The sequence below is a fragment of the Balaenoptera borealis genome (genome assembly GCF_965194805.1).
Source record: "Balaenoptera borealis genome assembly, chromosome: 3".
NCBI classification, from domain to species: Eukaryota; Metazoa; Chordata; class Mammalia; order Artiodactyla; family Balaenopteridae; genus Balaenoptera; species Balaenoptera borealis.
Window position 1 is genome coordinate 91,604,525 of NC_138866.1, and position 19,158 is coordinate 91,623,682.

The window sequence follows — 19,158 nt, forward strand, 5'->3', positions numbered from 1 at the left end:
GTGAGCCTTTCCTGTAACTTACACACTCCCTATCCAAACTGCTTTTGCAATACTGATGAGTGAAGATATGTGATGGCTTCTGCAGATGTGATAATCACAAGAGAAAAAAGGTGTTCTTCCACCATGAGTGGACTAAGTGCAAACCTGGTAACCTTGGTAACTTTGTGTTTTTCTCTTTAAATATCCATTTAAATTTCCCCTTAAATACCTGTTCAGCCTTGGTAAGGTTCAGTTCTTCCACTCCCTTTGGCCTCTGTTCTAATAATAATGGCTATCTCATAATGATGGCCTACTCTGTGTCACACACCCACTTAGTCCTTACAGTAATGCTGCATAGTAGACATTTATCTATCTATCTATTTATTTATTTTTGGCTGCCTTGAGTCTTCATTGCTGCATGTGGGCTTCCTCTAGTTGCAGAGAGCGGGGGCTACTCTTCATGGCCATGCACAGGCTTCTCATTGTGGTGGCTTCTCTTGTTGCGGAGCATGGGCCCTAGAGCGCGTGGGCTTCAGTAGTTGTGGCGTGTGGGCTCAGTAGCTGTGGCTCGTGGGCTCTACAGTGCAGGCTCAGTAGTTGTGGTGCACGGGCTTAGCTGCGCCGCGGCATGTGGGATCTTCCTGGACCAGGGCTCGAACCCGTGTCCCCTGCATTGGCAGGTGGATTCTTAACCACTGCGCCACCAGGGAAGTACCAACATTATTTTTTTTTATACATAAAGAGAAACTGGGGCTAAAACTGAACAGAAACTTTTTTATTTTGTGAGCTAAGCTTTCGAAAGCCTGGGCTCCCTTACAGAACCTCCTTAACAAGGTAAACAAGTTTTTCTTTTGACCAAAAAATGCTTTGGTCTCTAGTCTTCCCTTCATACCATCTATGTCATTTTGGCAAGTTACTTCACCTCTCTGAGCCCCAGTTTCTCTTCATCTGTATAAAAAAGAGAATGTCTGTCATATACGTAGCATTACTGTAAGGGCTAAATGGGTGTGTGTGACATATAGCAGGCCATTGTTATGAGATAGCCATTATTATCAGAGCAAAGGTCCAAGGGAGGAGCAGAGCTGAACAACAGCAAGGCTGAATGGATACTGAGCCCATACATTCTAATCTAGAACATCTTAAAATTTTCCCTAAATCATGTCCCCTTCAAAAGTCCTTATCTTTTAGAGATACATATGGAAGTATTTAGTGATGCAGTGACGTGATCATTGAAATTTACTTTAAAATAATCTAGCAGGGGAGAAAAGTAGGGGGAATGGGGCACAAATGAAACAAGATGGTTGTATGCTGATAATTATTGAAGCTGGATGATGGATACATGGGAATTAACTACACTTTGCTCTCTACTTTTGCAGCCTGGAATCATGTTGATCCTACAGGTGGGGCATGGAGGTCAAGAAAAAGCACTGCAGAAAGCAGGGCTGGGGAGGGACAAAAATAGGGCAGACAAATTGTCCCGTACTCAGCTCTGCTCTTATCAGGCTTGTCAATAGACAGGAAGGCATGAGGGGTGTCAAGTTTGGGTCAAGTCACCTGTGCTTGCCAGGACTGCAGCATTACCGCTAGGAAGTGTTCCTAGTCTAATCTTCCATTCCTGCAACATACATTTAAAAAATGAGCTTTATACAGCCACTATGGAGAACAGTATGGAGGTTCCTTAAAAAACTAAAAATAGAATTACCATACGACCCGGCAATCCCACTACTGGGCATATACCCTGAGAAAACCATAATTCAAAAAGAGTCATGTACCACATTGTTCATTGCAGCTCTATTTACAATAGCCAGGACATGGAAGCAACCTAAGTGTCCAACAACAGATGAATGGATAAAGAAGATGTGGCACATATATACAATGGAATATTACTCAGCCATAAAAAGAAATGAAATTGAGTTATTTGTAGTCAGGTGGATGGACCTAGAGTCTGTCATACAGAGTGAAGTAAGTCAGAAGGAGAAAAACAAATACCGTATGCTAACACATATATATGGAATCTAAGGAAAAAAAAAAAAAAGGTCATGAAGAACCTAGGGGTAAGACGGGAATAAAGACACAGACCTACTAGAGAATGGACTTGAGGATGTGGGGAGGGGGAAGGGCAAGCTGGGACAAAGTGAGACAGTGGCATGGACATATATTCACTACCAAATGTAAAATAGATAGCTAGTGGGAAGCAGCCGCATAGCACAGGGAGATCAGCTCGGTGCTTTGTGACCACCTAGAGGGGTGGGATAGGGAGGGTGGGAGGGAGGGAGACGCAAGAGGGAAGAGACATGGGAACATATGTATATATATAACTGATTCACTTTGTTATAAAGCAGAAACTAACACACCATTGTAAAGCAGTTATACTCCAATAAAGATGTTAAAAAAAAAAAAAAAGAAATGTGCTTTGTCTTCCTAAGCCTCCAATTCCACAAAGTAAAATGGCTATGGGGAATGCATATTTTTTGCCAAAGTGGTGGACAGTGAACTCTTCATGGCTCTGGAAAGCCATGGACTATTCACTGTTCGTTGGGCAGCTCTGTTCATGGCAGTAGCGTACTGTAATTGAAGAGGATGCCCTCTGGTGAACTATGCAATTGTTCCCTAGCCAGTGAAGTAGTGGAGAGGTTTCCCAATGAAATGTTTTTCTTCAGCACTCAATATGCATGTCCATGGCTTCGATTCATAACCAGTGAACTGCTAAACTTTGTTTTCTTTCTAGTCCAAACTCTAAAGTTCAAATTTCTGGCAATCTTCAAACTCAGCAGGTCAAAAATACAGACTTTGATCAACATACCCTCCTCCCATCCATGTAACTGTCATCTCAGACTCTTTCCTCTCTTCATTTCCTACATCTCATCACTCACCAAATCTGTCTGTTCTACCTTGGAGCTGCCATTTGATTTTATACTCAGCTTTCCATTCATATATATTCACATACAAGTCTAAACCCTGGTCATCTCTCACTGAGATTCTCCCTCCACCCATCTAATATACTCTTACCAAAATTATCTTTCTTTCTAATTCAAAAATATGATCCTATCAGTTCCTGGATTAAAAGCTTTAATAACTCCTATGATTTACAGGGTAAAACTCCAACCTCTCACCATGGCTAACCCCAACTAGCTTTTCAACCTCTTCTCCAGTCATTATTCTTTGTAAATCCTGTTTCTAGCAAGGCATGCTTACCGGCCACTGCTCAAGGACAAAGGAACTATGTGAAAAAAGGAACTATGTGAAGGTATTCTCTTACAACTGTCCTGAGAAATTTAGCTAATCTCCCCTCCCCCCATGCACTCTCTCCCTCATTTTCCTCACATCCCAAATACTGTATCTTTCAACTTCTCAAAATCTGTTCTCAGATTCTTCATTCACACCAAGGCAAATAATTGATTATATTTTTAAGTGGTATAGGTGGTAACTGCCTTTAAATAGATTTTATTCAGCTCATCAAAGAGGGATGAAACCAGCAGTATGGTAAAGCTGTTTCAAATGGGAATTGGAGGAACAGGGGTTTATATAGTCTACCAGGAAAGGTGTTATGGAATACGTCTGCCAAGCTAGGGACAAAACTGGTTAATGTTCTACAGGGCCATAAAACCATAACCTTTGGGGTTATCTTTTCTACTGGACAAAAATTATTTGCCTCTATTCTAGACAAAGTCTACAAGTTAACATGTAACTTCAGAGTCTGAGCCCTTAATTAATAGTAAAAAGCAAAGTCAGACACAACTACATTCCCTGGATAATTAAAGAATTCTTGGTTGAGTCTGTTAAACAATGCTTCACCATAACATTGAAAGGATATACGGTTCACTTTTTCTTTTTTTTTTTACTTTATTCCCAAGTTTTTAATGATATTCTTTTTCAAACACATCAGTGGAGATGATCGAACTGGAGGAACTTCAGGCATCAGTCAGTAGATGTATACGGGTAGATTAGAATTCTAATATGTGTTCCTGCCCTTGAAACCAACTATAAGGATAGTTTTGCTGGTAAAGCAAATAATGAAATTAGGGAGGAACTTCTCAAAGGCTAATACCATCTGATGAGCTCAGTGATTTTTGGATCAAAGACAAAATTTGATCCACTGGGTTTACTCTGGTGACCCAAGTCTAGCCAAGACTTTGAAAAGCAAATCAGGCCTGTTTTCTGTCAACTATTACCTGGAAGAACCACAAAGCAGCCTGGTTACCCAGACACAATCTGGAACAGGAGAAAATCACTTGTTCTGGAGCAGACAGACTTGAATTTGAATCCTAGTGCAACCACTTATGAGCTGACGATCTCTGAAACTCAGTTTTCTCACTTGCAAGTGGGTGATTGTACGTATCAAAAACGATGGAGAAATGGTTCCCAAATGTTGTTTCCCAAACCAGTGCTTGTCTTTAAAAAAGTTTTTGCCAATTTATAGAGAAATAGTAATAATACCAAAAGTACATAGACGGAGAGGTATACTTTATATAGTAAGGATTTTATAAAGTTAAATTTAAATGCTGGGGGGTTTTTTTTGTTTGTTTTTTCGAGATTATTCTTTTTATTTTGTATATGTGGTAAAATGTCTTTTCTGTTAGGAAGTAATTGTAATCATAAATAGTAGATTTTAAATGATTTTTCATGGCAAAATAAAAGTTGGCAACCCTATGTCCATCTCCAAATGACTTTTGATACTGCTCTGGGAACCACTGTAAGAGAGTGTATGAATTTACTTTGTGAGCTAAAAATATGTGTATAGAGTGAGCCCTTATTGCTGTTGTCTCTGAAACCGCCATTTTTTTGTATGGTGATGAAAATATTACCCAGCTGGTCCTAAAGTTTCCTGAGGAACCCAAACTAAAGCAGAGCTTCTCCTGGGAGTCTAACTGGGGCCAGGCCTCTTGCAGAGAAAGAACTCAGGGGCCCACGGGCTGCATACAGCTGGCCCTGGCCTTCTCTTGGTTTTTTTTTTGTTTTTTTTTTTATTATTTATTTTTGGCTGTGTTGGGTCTTCGTTTCTATGCGAGGGCTTTCTCTAGTTGCGGCAAGCGGGGGCCACTCTTCATCGCGATGCGCGGGCCTCTCACTATCACGGCCTCTCTTGTTGTGGGGCACAGGCTCCAGACGCGCAGGCTCAGTAGTTGTGGCGCACGGGCCTAGTTGCTCCGTGGCATGTGGAATCTTCCCAGACCAGGGCTCGAACCTGTGTCCCCTGCATTGGCAGGCGGATTCCTAACCACTGCGCCACCAGGGAAGCCCCCCTGGCCTTCTCTTGAAGAAGAGGAATTTCATCCCCCAGGACTTTTATTTCCAGGGGGCCAAGTGAATAGCATGATAGGACTCTCACTCTTTAGTGCCTAAGAACCTCCCTGCCTATGAGTCAGTGATGAGAGGGAGAAATCCAGTTTGCTGCAGGATAGCGGGGACAATGAAAGAAAGGAGAGCCTGGTACTCATACTTGGGAACTTGTGTCAGGCTGGTGGAGCTCTAAATGGCCAGGACCAGCGATGCAGCAATGTTTGCATAGGAGACGGAACAGCCCAGGACTCCTGTCACAGTAAATGGCGCTGGAAAATCCCAGGGAGCCATGTCGGCCTCTTGTTTTAAATCCATTTTTCCACACATGTTTTAAATCCATGTTTTCACCTTACAAAGAAGTACTTCATTGAAAGAAATAAAAACAAGCCAGAGATGAAAATCAAATTCACTGATATACTAATTTAGACTCAATCCTGTTAATATTATAATATATAACCTCAGGGTGGTTTTTTTTCCCTAGTCATGAACATTTTTTCAAACAAAAATAACATAATATTGTGCATACGGTTTTCTACCTTTTTTTTTCTGTTAGCAGAAAACCCACATTTTTCCACGTCACTAAATGTACCATGTTATTTTAATTGCTATGCGGTACACTGTGCAAATGTGCCATAATTTAACAAACGGGGTGGGAGGGGGGGTATTTGGGTTTCTACACACACACACACACACACACACACCCCATAGGGCAGTGCTAGCTCTTATAGCTAAACCCTTCCATACAAAAAATGCTAATTGCAGAGTCTAGATAATGGGTATATGAGTATCCACTTTACCATTCTTTCAACTCTTCTGCATGTTTGAAATTTCTAATAATAGGATTCGAGTGAAAAAAAATTTTAATATCCTCATATACAGAATGAGTTGGGTCAACGAGGATGCCTGTTTACAAGTTCTGGAACGAGAGCTGGACGACCAGCTTCCCGGATGAACTCTGGCACGGGTGGGCTCCTCCCAGGCCTGTCCCGCGCTGCCGGAGGCCGGGGGCTGCGCGCCAGTCCCAGGAAACCCGGGGCCGCAAGAGCGCCCTGTGCGCGCTTTCGCACGGCCTCCCTGAAAAAGAGCAGCTGAGCGCCAGGCTGCCAGGCGCTCAGCATCTAAGCTGCAGGCGCCCGGAGAAGAAAAGGGCCAGTGTGCGCTCTCGAAACTCAAAAGCCCTTCTCCAGGCCCAGCGACTCACGGGGGAGGGGGAAAGGGAGCCGAAACTGCGCTTTAACAGTGTGGGCAGTCAGGCTGTGGGTGCCCCGCAGGACAAAAGGGCCTCAGTGCTGGAGAGAAGGCAGCCCCCGGGGCCTGGAGGCGGCATAAATGGAAGCTGTGTCCCCAACAGCACTCAAGTTCACCTTTGTCTTCTGAGTCCAAGTCGAAGGAAGGGTACAGAAGGAGCCCGCAGGCTCACCTCCCTCCTCAGGGATCTGGTGATAGGAATGGCCAAGCTCTTTCTCCAAGATGCTGGGAATTAGATGAAAATAGCAATGTGCTTGCCTGCTAGCTGGGACAGCGGTCAGTATTTATGTCAATAGCTGCATCCTCTGGCCAGGGCCAATGAGGAGGAGGGAAGCCAGTACAAATTACTGGAACCAGTGGCCCTGAAGGGGCCCAGGCAAACATGTTACAGAGCAATAAGCATTTGCCCTTGTTGGGGTGCTGAGGACAGGAATGGGAGATGAGCAGGTTCCTTTCCACCAGACCCTGACCAGCTATTGGCAATACAGATGCTGCCACTGCCTCTTCCCAAAAGAGAGAGGCCACCCCTGTATTCTGGCCTGACAGCTGCCGCCCACTGATCAGCAGGGGAAGGTCAATGGTGGAAGGTTAAAGGCTACCCGCTCTTACAGCTGACCTTTGCTGAGTTTTCACCTGGAGTTGGCACAAGATCAGCCATCGTGGGCCAGGTCTTTGCTGGCACCTAAGGAGGAAAAAAGGCTCTTGGCTGAATTCCTAAATAATTTCAGTGGCTTGAAGCAGAGGGAGGAGTGGGTGTAATGAAGACCAATTCATACGCCACTCCCACCGCCATCCCCCCACCACACACACACACACACACACACACACACACACACATACACACGCTCTAGTTGTACCTAAATTTTGTAATTTTACTTTTTGCTCTAGAGAGGTGAGATAGTTAAAACAACAACAGCAAACAAACGAGCTGACACACAAACTGTGAATCTCAGACTGAGTTTCATTCCTAGCCTTGCCACTTACTGTCTAAGACTTTGGACAACTAACTTAACCTCATTCAACTGCCTCATCTATAAAGTGGGCATATGATATCTACCTTACAGAGTTGCTGTTGGAATTAAAAGAGAAAGTATTAAGACATAAAAAGTATAGAGACATGAGTTCAAGGGTACAAAGAGTTAGGGTGCAATATTAAATGAAGGAAAAATATCAAAGAAGGTGACATCTAAGTAATGAATTCAAGAAAGCAGAAACTAACACACCATTGTAAAGCAATTATACTCCAATAAAGATGTTAAAAAAAAAAAGAGAAAGTATATGCAAATGTAGCTAGCATGGTAGTAAGCTTTCAAATAAAGTTTTTTCTTCATTTGTTTTTTAAAACCTCATTACTCCTAATATTGTTCCAGATGAATTTGAGGCTGCTTACACAAATATAGACAGTACTACACCATAAATAATAAATGAATACTTTCAAGTCGTGCTCTGTATAATTCTGAGTTCTTTTTATCTTTACAACAAGAATGTATTCATCCATTAACTTGTGAAATAAATACACTGAAGAACCAAGTGAAGATGACAAACAAGGAAATTAAGGTGACAGCAGTGGTGATAGTATATAAAGTGTTTGACAGAAGGGCAAGTAAACTTGCTAGAAATAGGCTGTCAATTTAATTCCCGGCTCCCAAGCAGCCAAGACAAAGAGGGAAACATGATCATTTCCATGATTCCTGGTGTTCACTGATGAAAACAGACCTGTGTCTCAGGATCACAAGCTATTTCTCTACAAATTTCTCTTGAAAGTTTTTGTGAAAATAAACACAGCCCTTTTGTGAACATCAGCAATGTTCTTTAAGAGTTTCACAGGGATGTTTTTCATAATGCTCCTCAGTGACGGCCTAATGTCCATGCACAAATCAGTGAGGGCGCTCTTCCAAGCAGCTCACTTAAACCACCTTCGCCTACACCACCAACTACAATAGCACTGTGCAACTGACTAGCACTTCACAACTGGCGCACCCCATTCGAGTACACTAATCCATTTACTCCAGCAATCCTGAGACTTGATCAAGGCCCTCTGCTAGAAGATCGTAGAGCCGAGACTCCAAATCATATGTTTCCACATCTGTACATATGGTTCCACCAACACGGAATAAGTCATGGGCAACTGTAAGAGAATCAAAGAAGAAAAGAGACCTAGTGTCTTATAAGGATAATATCTAGCGGGCCAGAGAAAAGCTGATAAGAAACAGAATAACAGAGGGCAGCTAAGTTAGTCCAACTAACTTGAAGGTGAAGGATTTGAGCTTAGAAGGTGAGAAAAAAGAGACAAAAGAGTTTACACAGTAATGGGGAAAATGCTAGGCGATCATTTGCGTAAATCACATAGACTCCAAGCCTTACGGTGAAGATGGAGGGTAGAGATTTGGTCATGGGAGCTATATTAGTGTGCTCAGGCCGCCATAACAAAATACCACAGACTGGTGGCTTAAACACCAGACTTTTATTTTCTTACTGTTCTGGAGACTAGAAGCCCAAAATCAAGGTGCTGGCAGGGTTGGTTTCTGCTGAGACCTCTCTTCCTGGCTTTCGGATAGCTGCCTTCTCACTGTGTCCTCATGTGGCCTTTCTTTTGTGCATGCACGGAGAGACAGCATGCTGGTGTCTCTTCCTCTTCTTATAAGAACACCTATCCTATCCGATTAGGGCCCCGCCCTTATGTCCTCATTAAACCTTTATTGCCTCTTTAAAGGCCCATCTCCAAATATAGTCACATTGTGGGTTAGGGCTGTAATATGTGAATTTGGGGGGAACACAATTCAGTCCACAACAGGAGCCAAAGGTTGGGTGAGGGGAGTGGCCCTAGAACACGGAAAGGAGAAAATTCCAGACCTGCCCATGAGAACCTTATTCCTGCAGGCTGTGGGACACAGGCTAGTCCTAGCTGGTAAAGAACGTAGAACCGAGAGGCTCTTTGGTACAGGGCGGAAGCTGTGCAGGGTCTCATAAGGGATCAACTTGTAGCATCGCAGCATGTTAGCACGAGAACTCTGCAGATCAAACCCCTGGCTTGGCCACCTATAAGCTCTGTGACCTCGGGCAAGACATTTAAGTGTTCACATTCTGAGCGTCCTTATTGCTAAAATGGGGCTAATAATACCTACTTAATCTACTGCAGAAGGTAGAAAATTGAAGACCCATTCCCAGCCTCCCCACACCAACACACCCCAACTGTACATAAACCTTGTAATCAATTATGAAATAAAGTGAAATGGTGGGTATGAATGTGCTGGGGAAACTAGAAGGTACCATATAAACGCTGTAAACGGTAACGCCAACAGCAGTGACGACAGCAGCGGAAGCTACCCTCTGGCATTTTGCCAACTCAACACTGGCCTGGACCGCCTCTGTGTGAGCCCTGCCGGTGCTGCTTGAGGCCGGCGCTCATCACAGCAGTGGCACCAGGAGCCCCTCGGGAGGACTCCCCGAGACTGCCAGGCCAAAAGGGCCCATCCTCCCCCTCCTTCAATAACGTGCCCAATTACTCCCTCCCCTGCTCCTTGTCTCTCCCTCACTTCCCTCCAGTCTCCCCCCGGAACTTAGATGTTGGTAAGGCGAGAGCAGGTACAGATAGAACCCCAATCCTCCTGAACCGCGTGGGTCCGGGGTCCGGCATGTCTTCGTTGTCTATCACAGCTGTGAGTGGCCACGGGTGCACGCTGCGGGTCCCCAGAGGTTGCTGGAGCGGCCACCTCGTTCCTGCCCTGGCCCAGGCCCAAAGCCACAGCAGGACTTGGTACACACTGGAGAGCAAGGAGGGATCCACCCAGGAAGCACCCTGGGTCCCCAAAGTCCCGGTCTTAGTGACTCTCTTCTTTGGGGAGCCAGGTGGCAAGAGGATGAAAAGGAAGTTGCCATTTCTGCCTCTGCCTTGGCAGAAGTTCTCGAAGGCTTGGTTTCCTTCTGTGAAAAGGGAGTAATGCCATCCTCACAGGGAGGCTGCGAGCATTAAGTGAGAGGACACAGGTGAAATGCCAACAACAGGGCCCGGCAGGCGGGAGTCCCAACGCAGGGGCTACCGTCATGTTTCTCGTGTCATTGTAATGCTCCCCTTCTCCCCCCGCTACCTTGACACCTGGTACGTATTCCTACTGTGGCATTTATTCATATGTGGAATTAGATACTATAACTATTAAAACCACTCTTTATTGAATGTCTATCACATGCCAGGCACTGTTTTAAGTGCTGTGCGTTATTTCGCTTAATCCTCACAACTCCTGTTTTGTAGACAAAAAAGCTCAGGGCAAGGTAACTTGTCCAAGATGGGATGTGAACCCCAGAATGTCTGAATCCAGAGTTTGTACTCTTATCCTCTAATCGATTGAGTGCTTCTGTTCATTCTGCTGTACTATAATTTGTTTGTTTATTAGATCTCCTTCCCCTATTTTAAATGATAAGCATTTTAAGGGCCAACACCTCATTTTACTAATCTCCTTTCTCCTGTACCAGCACAGGGTCTGGCACACAGTAGGCACATAGGAAACAGCCAACATTTATTGAGCACGTGTATTATGTTCTGAACACATTACAGATGCTGCCTCACTTATGTGTTAGGAGTTAGTTTGTTTGCTTTGGTTTCAATATTCATTTATTTATTTGGCTGTGCCGGGTCTTAGGTGTGGCACGCGGGATCTTCATTGCCACGTGAGAGATCTTCGTTGCAGCATGTGGGATCTAGTTCCCCAACCAGGGATCGAACCCAGGCCCCTTGGATTGAGAGTGTGGAGTCTTAACCACCGGACCACCAGGGAAGTCCCTGTGTTAGGAGTTATTACGTCCATTTGTCAGATGAGAAAGGTTATGTGAACATGAACGTGATCCGTGCCAGCTCTGCCCTAGATCTGCCTGATTCCAGAGGGCATGTACTTAACTCCCCCCAACCACAGGGGCGATACTGACCCTTAGGGAAGGCAACTTCACATGCAGAAGTGGAAAATACATTTGTTTAAGTGAATAAAAGCAGTCCCTCCTTTATGTTTATACACACAAATATATGTGTTTATTAACATGCAGCCATATATATTGCCGGTATGTGTCTAGTTTAGCTCCGGAAGCTGTGTCTCTAGGAAGTTGCATTTTGGGGGTGGGAAGAGCTGATAAGCAGGGAGGAGACTTACTTTTCACTGTACACCTTTTTGTACCTTTTGAATTTTGAATGATGTGTAGGTATTTTCTAGTTAAAAACAATTAAAATATTTTAAAAGACTACTCTAATTTTGGTGGAAAAGATACTGAATCCAGGAGACCCTGGTTCTAACCTCATCTCTGCCACTGGATAAATCTGAATAATAATCAGATTTATTTTCAGTTTCTTCATCCATTAAATGGGTACAGGAATAGCTGCCCTACCTTCCTCACAGGGTGAAACGAGATCACCTACACAAAAGCATTTTGTAAGGCGCGAACCACCCTGCATATCCCACACATTACTAATATCATAGTTGAATATCCAGAGCATGTCCACTCCCCCTCTGGACACCTGAGGCCCTTGCAAAAAGCAGCATGGCCTTGAGGGAGATAATTGGCATTTCCAGGTTAGAAAAGAGATTTGAATAGTCCAGCAGACATCTGTGGCTAGAGCAGCATGAAACACCAGAATGAAATCTCTCGGCAAAGCGCTTATATTTCCCCTTCTAACACCATCGCACACCCACAGGAAGTGGTCTCAAGGGGCTGCTTAAGAACTGCTCTTGGGGCTTAAGAACACATACAGAGGTAAGAAAATGGCCAGGAGAAAGGCAGCCCCTTTGCAATTGGTGGAGATAAATACAGTGATGAAGGTAGAAGCTGTTGGTGGTTGGTAGTGCTGCCCTGTTGCTATTTTCTGCTTGGCTAGAGAAGATTCCAGGTGCAGGGAAGCTGTAGGGTCTGCCATGTCACGGGGTAGCAAAGTTTGGCAACCTCTTCCTCAGGAGTTCTATCACCCCCAGCTCAGCAAGCACAACTATTTTGGCCAGAAAACAAAGCTTTCCTTAGAGAATTTATTTTCAAAAGTAGAATTGGGGGCTTCCCTGGTGGCGCAGTGGTTAAGAGTCCGCCTGCCAATGCAGGGGACACGGGTTCGAGCCCTGGTCTGGGAAGATCCCACATGCCGCGGAGCAACGAAGCCCGTGCGCCACAACTACTGAGCCTGCGCTCTAGAGCCCGCGAGCCACAACTACTGAGCTCACATGCCACAGCTACTGAAGCCCTCATGCCTAGAGCCCGTGCATCACAGCGAAGAGTAGCCCCCGCTCGCCGCAGGTAGAGAAAGCCCACGTGCAGCAATGAAGACCCAAGGTAGCCAAATATAAATAAATAAATTTAAAAAAAAAAAAGTAGAATTGGGAGTTGGGGGACAACCCCAGGGGATTTTCTAGTTTCTGAGGCAAAGGGTGGAGTGGCAAGAGGCTGGGGATTTGGAAATCTGGGTTCTTCTAATATGCCTCCAAAAGTTTGTGACCTTGGGCAGGTCCCTTCACTTCCCTGGGCCTCAGTTTCCTCATCTGTATATGAGGGACTTGAACTGAATCATCTCTTTGGGTCTCTCCATACCAAAGATCCTATGTCCTGGAAACTCTGCCTTGGGTTCTGCTCGCGATGCCCTCACCCACATACTGCCAGCCCTGTGTCTCTCTCTGACAGTCTCTAGGGAGTCTGCTGGGTTTCCCCATCCCAGTCATCAGCATCTGGAGGCCACAGATAGGCCTCCCTGAGACGTGAACACCCCAGCAGAGGAAAGTGCCACTGGCTTGACATCACACCAGGAAATCTTGATTCTCACACTGTCACACTGGGGTGGGAGTTTGGGTAAGGAACAGACCACATACGTGATCCAGCAATCCCACTCCTGGGGGCATATATCCGGACAAAACTATAATAAAAAAGACACATGCACCCCTATGTTCATAGCAGCACTGTTCACAATAGCCAAGACATGGAAACAACCTAAACGTCCACTGACAGATGAATGAATAAAGAAGATGTGGTACATATATACAATGGAATACTACTCAGCCATAAAAAAGAACGAAATAATCCCATCTGTAGCAACATGGATGAAACTAGAGATTATCATACTAAGTGAAATAAGTCAGAAAGAGAAAGACAAATACCATATGATATCACTTATATGTGGAATCTAAAATATGACACAAATGAACATATCTACAAAACAGAAACAGACTCACAGACATAGAGAACAGACATGTGGTTGCCAGGGTGGGTGGCTGGGGGGGAAGGGGAGGGATGGACTAGGAGTTTGGGGTTAGTAGATGCAAGCTACTGTATCACATTTAGAATGGATAAACAACAAGGTGCTACTGTATAGCACAGGGAACTATATCCAATCTCCTGGGATAAACCATAATGGAAAAGAATACAAAAAAGAATGTATATATGTGTATAACTGATGTACAGCAGAAATTAACACAAACATTGTAAATATTTTTAAGTATTCAACTCTACTTCAATAAATTAATCAAATTAATTAACTAATAAAATTACTGACCATTATCTTTACTGAAAATTTTGTAATCCATTATTGCTCAAAATATTTTTAAAGGAATGGGTAGAGTACCGATATTCACACAACTGACAATCTTCTCCTATAATAAAAGCTCATTAATTTAGGTTTCACTAAAAAAAAATAAAAGAAACAGAGCTCGTACATACTTGTGTATGTGTACATGCACATGTGTATTCACTTGCATGTGTTAGGAGGAGGGGCCAGGAAATTGTGACTGTGCACCTATCATCCTGAGTGATAGGCACTTTCTCCTAGAAACAAGGGGAAATCACAGCAGCAGTTTCAACCCACGTAGCTGAAACACTGCATTTCCAACCGCTTTGCTTCCTGTAGTCGTGGTGGTGGTGGAAGGGGGTGAGGTTCCTATCATTTCAACTCTGAGTTATATTTTAGGGCTTCTGGGGTTTAGCTTGGAAGTAATGTGGTTTCTTTGGGAAAATGTTCTGAGTTCCAAGCAAACTGTTTACACGCTCTCAGCACACAACCATGTGTGGGTCAGGACTACTGTGCTCCCCTCAACTCCACCAAGGCACCTAACTCAATCACGGGCCCATAATCATCAATACTCCACTAATTCAACTAAAATATCAATATAATAAAGGGTCCTCTTTTCGTGACTGAATACGTCTCCCTATGTCTAGGAACAGTAGGGTGACCAACTCTCCCTAGATTAGCCAGGACGGTCTCGGTTTTAAAATTAAGTCCCTTGGGCTTCCCTGGTGGCGCAGTGGTTGAGAATCTGCCTGCCAATGCAGGGGACACGGGTTCGAGCCCTGGTCTGGGAAGATCCCACATGCCACGGAGCAACTAGGCCCGTGAGCCACAATTACTGAGCCTGCGCATCTGGAGCCTGTGCTCCGCAACAAGAGAGGCCGCGATAATGAGAGGCCCACGCACCGCGATGAAGAGTGGACCCCACTTGCCACAACTAGAGAAAGCCCTCGCACAGAAACAAAGACCCAGCACAGCCATAAATAAAATAAATAAATAAATAAAATTAAGTCCCACATCCGGGGAACTCCTCACTCCTGGGCAAACCAAGATATGACTTAAAGAAAAGAGCAAGTCTTCTGCAGGCAGGGGTTTTGCGCTCTATTCTCCTCTCCGGGAATATGGAGGCTGCTCAGGCATTTCCAAGCCCCTGTCCAGGGATCCTCCTGAGGGGTGTGGCCTGGGCAGCTGTTCCCTGAGAAGGAGTTTAGAGTGACAAGCAGAGGCTTTAAGGCCTCTGCCTCAGGGACACTGCTCACCAGGGCAGGCAACTGGATTCCACTTTGTGGTGTTGTCCTCACCGCTCGTGCTTGAGTCCATTGTGTGGTCAGGGCCAGGCCAGCTCATTCCCTAGGCCTTCCGTGAGCACTTGACTCACGCTTTCCTTGGAGCATTCACTCAGCAGCCCTTACCAGACGTGCCTCCCTGCCCTTTCGCTCCTCACACACCTCCCCATGTGATGGGAGAAAATAAACAGGAGCCGTGGGAGGGGGCACTGGCATGGGATCAGAAGCTCTGGGTGAACTCTCCTCATCCTCTTCCCCAGGGTACGTGGGAGAGAAGGGCTTGTTCTGTACAGAGGATCTGGATGTGTCTGGTTAAGTTCACTCTGGAACATTAGAGAATGTCTAAACATGTGCCAGAAACACAAGTCAAGAGCACGGATTGCACAGTGTGAGTCTACTGGGGGCCCTGAACCCATTCAGGACTAATCAAGCATCCTGACATTGTTAGTCCAGTTTTTCAACCTCTGTATTGTTGACATTTGGGGGGCGCTGTCCGGTACACTGTAAGATACTTAGCAGCTTCTCTGGTCTTAACCCACTAGATGCCAGTAGCCCTCTCTCCAGTTGTGATAATAAAAAATATTCCAGGGCTTCCCTGGTGGCGCAGTGGTTGAGAATCCGCCTGCCAATGCAGGGGACACGGCTTCGAGCCCTGGTCTGGGAAGATCCCACATGCCGCGGAGCAGCTGGGCCCGTGAGCCACAACTACTGAGCCTGCGCGTCTGGAGCCCGTGCTCCGCAACAATAGAGGCCGCGATAGTGAGAGGCCTGCGCACCGCGATGAAGAGTGGCCCCCACTTGCTGCAACTAGAGAAAGCCCTTGCACAGAAACGAAGACCCAACACAGCCATAAACAAACAAACAAATAAATAAATAAACCCAAAGTTTAAAAAAAAAGAAATATTCCAGACATTGCCAAATGTCCCCTGGGGAGATAATCGCCCCTGGTTGAGAACCTCTGAGTTACAGCAGTCCAGGAGTCCCTTTGTGTCCCATCTTCCTGGACCTTCACAGCTTAAGCAACATGTTTTTATGCACATTACATGAAAAGCTAGTTCCCCAGGAAATCTGAAAACTATGAACTCTGAAGCAGATATCACCAATGCTTGCTCTGAGCCAGCCAACCAGATGGTGAAATGCGACCCTTGCCATAGTAAATACATGGCTGGCTTGCTGCCTGTTGTACCATGGCGACGTGGTTCCCGAAGATGTCAGTGCTGCCACTGCCACCATCAAGACCAAGCACAGCATCCAGTTTGTGGACTGATGCCCCACTGGCTGCAAAGTTAGCATTAATTACCAGCCTCCAGGATGTTCATAGTTTTTGCACAGAGAAGGCTCTCTATGGCCAAGTAAATAATCGCATGTTCCATGGTCCAACATGTCGAGGAGCTGCTGCCTGACATATAATAAATCTTTCCCCTCATGGAGAGTCAAAATGCATTAGGATATTAGAGGCTCTAAAAAGTCTGACAGTAAGGAAACCTGTTCAACTCTGTTGGACAAAACAGTAGATGCTTGGCCACAGTCCTTTAATAGCAATTTCCTTTAAAACTTCTTTTTTCCTTTGTGCTTTTCCTAAATGTTTGGGCAGCTTCATCATCTTGATTCTTGCTCAGATTTCATGGAAACTGGTGGCAGCCTACCTAAATTGCTGCAGAAGTTGCAAGGACATGGAAAAATTTTCTTCAATTCTTGAATTGAAAAGGAGAATTTGGTCAATATTTCCAGGGATTGTAGGTGGGGGCCACTATAACTGGCAAGGGTGAGTTGGCTATGGATACAGGTCCAGAGTGTTTGCTATGATTATATTCTTGGTAGTTGTCCCTTTAGAGTTTTGCTACCTGAACAGGTGTGAAAGAGTCTTTGAAGAGGTAAAGCAGCCCTGAGCAGGCCCAGGGCACCAGGATCAGGCTTACTTAATTTCTATTCTGAGCAACGGATGCCATCACTTTAAATACTGTGTTCTCGTTGCTAAGGAAACCAGATAAGTGGGTTGCCAACACAATCTTCAATCTTTCCATGAAGATTAAAGCACCTTGTTCCAGCTAGAGAGCAGATGGGAAAGTCATAGGTGCGAGCCATATTTCTCATTACCTGGGGGAGGGTTAGGCCAGGTGATGGATGAAGTGAGACAGTTTCTGGTTCATGGGGAAGAAGATAAAATTTGTAGCTATTGGCTCTTAACAAATTGTAACTGTTTGCTAAATCAATCAAGATAGGGATTTAATCCTGACTTCTAGTTCCATTTCTACCACTAATCTTCTTTGTCAATGTATTGAAGGCAGACTCAGTACGAAGTTTGGGAAGTCAGTTACAGAATAGAAAGTGGTTGCATTTTAGTTGGCCTGTTCCTTGTGGTTATTCTTGTTTCATTCATTAATTCGAAAGATTTATCGAGTGCCTATTTTGTGCCAGGCATTGTACTAGGCACTGAGGGTAAGCAGAAACAAAACAGTCCTAAGTCATTGCCTGCACAGAGTTTAGTAGGCGAGGAGAGACAAGATGAATAAAATCTAGAGGAAGTTAGAGCTTGGTAAGTACAGATGGGTGGGGGAGGGGAAGAGCAGGTTTGGGGAATAAAATGACGAAGGGGTGTTCCATTTCAGATAGGGTAGCCCCTGACTCCCCTGAGGCCTCACGGTAAAGGTGCACTTGAGCAAAGACCCAAAGAAGGTGCGGGATGAATAGACTTTCCAGCAGAGGGAACAGATAGTGCAAAGGCCCTGAGGCAGCGGTATGCTTGGCATGTTCCAGACCTAGCAAGGAGGCCAGTAGAGCGAGTGAGCATGGGTGGAAAGGTGTGGCAGAAGAGGAGGTCAGAGGAGGTCTCTTGTGTGAGTGCACAGGCAGTGGACCACTGTAGATAAGGAAGAAGAAGTCTTCTTCTCCGGGTGAGATGGAGCCATTGGAAGGCTTAGAACAGAGGAGTGACGTGATCTCTTAGGTTTGTAATAGCATTGTTATGGCTGCTGTGTTGAGAATAGACCACAGGAGCACAAGAGTGAAAACAGTATGACCTGGGGAGAGATGGTTGCAAGAATCCATGTGAGAGACGGTGAAGACAGCAAGGAGTGAAAAGCCGTTGAATTATGCTTATATTTTGGTATGAAACTAACAGAATTTCCTGACGGGCTGGACGTGTGGGAAGAAGAGGGCTCAAGGACCATCTCAAGGATTTGGGCTAGTTGGTTCTGGACACCTTATCTGGGTGTAACGGAGGTGGTGGTGGTTGGAGTGGCTGAAAGGCTTCCACACCTACAGCTCTGCCTGGAGAGAGCACCCTCCAGGTGCTCTTGGGTCCCCGCTGCAGCCCTGGTACCACTCTTTATGCCCCCAGCCACCCACCCTGACACGATGATGGTTCTTGCCACATGTAACCACAAAGGTGGAAAGTATTCTCAAAGCATTTATGGTGAACGCCTCTCTTCATAGAATCATAGACCATTTGGGTTTAAAGGAACCTTAAAGATCACCTGTGGAATACTCTGTTGGTTGTTAAAAACAGACAAGCTCTCTATAATTAAGAAAAAACAGTCGTGATCAAAGGCCTAGGAACGGGCTAAAAAGGCAAAGCTGTCAGCACAGGAGGCAGATCCTTGTTCTGTTGCTCCCATGGTGAAGCTGAGCAGAACCCTGAGGGGCTCCTGGGCACGAAAGCCTTTCTGTGTCCCCCCGTTTCTTGTTTGTAGGGACCAGACTCCAGCCTCCATGACCTTCCCTGAGTGCCACAGGGCAGATTCGAACAGTTGCCAATCAGGGAAGGGAGGGGATGCAGAGACAAGGGTGGAGCCACCAAGAAACAATAGTGCAGCCTTGGGGCAGGGTCCTGGTTCCACCTCAAGG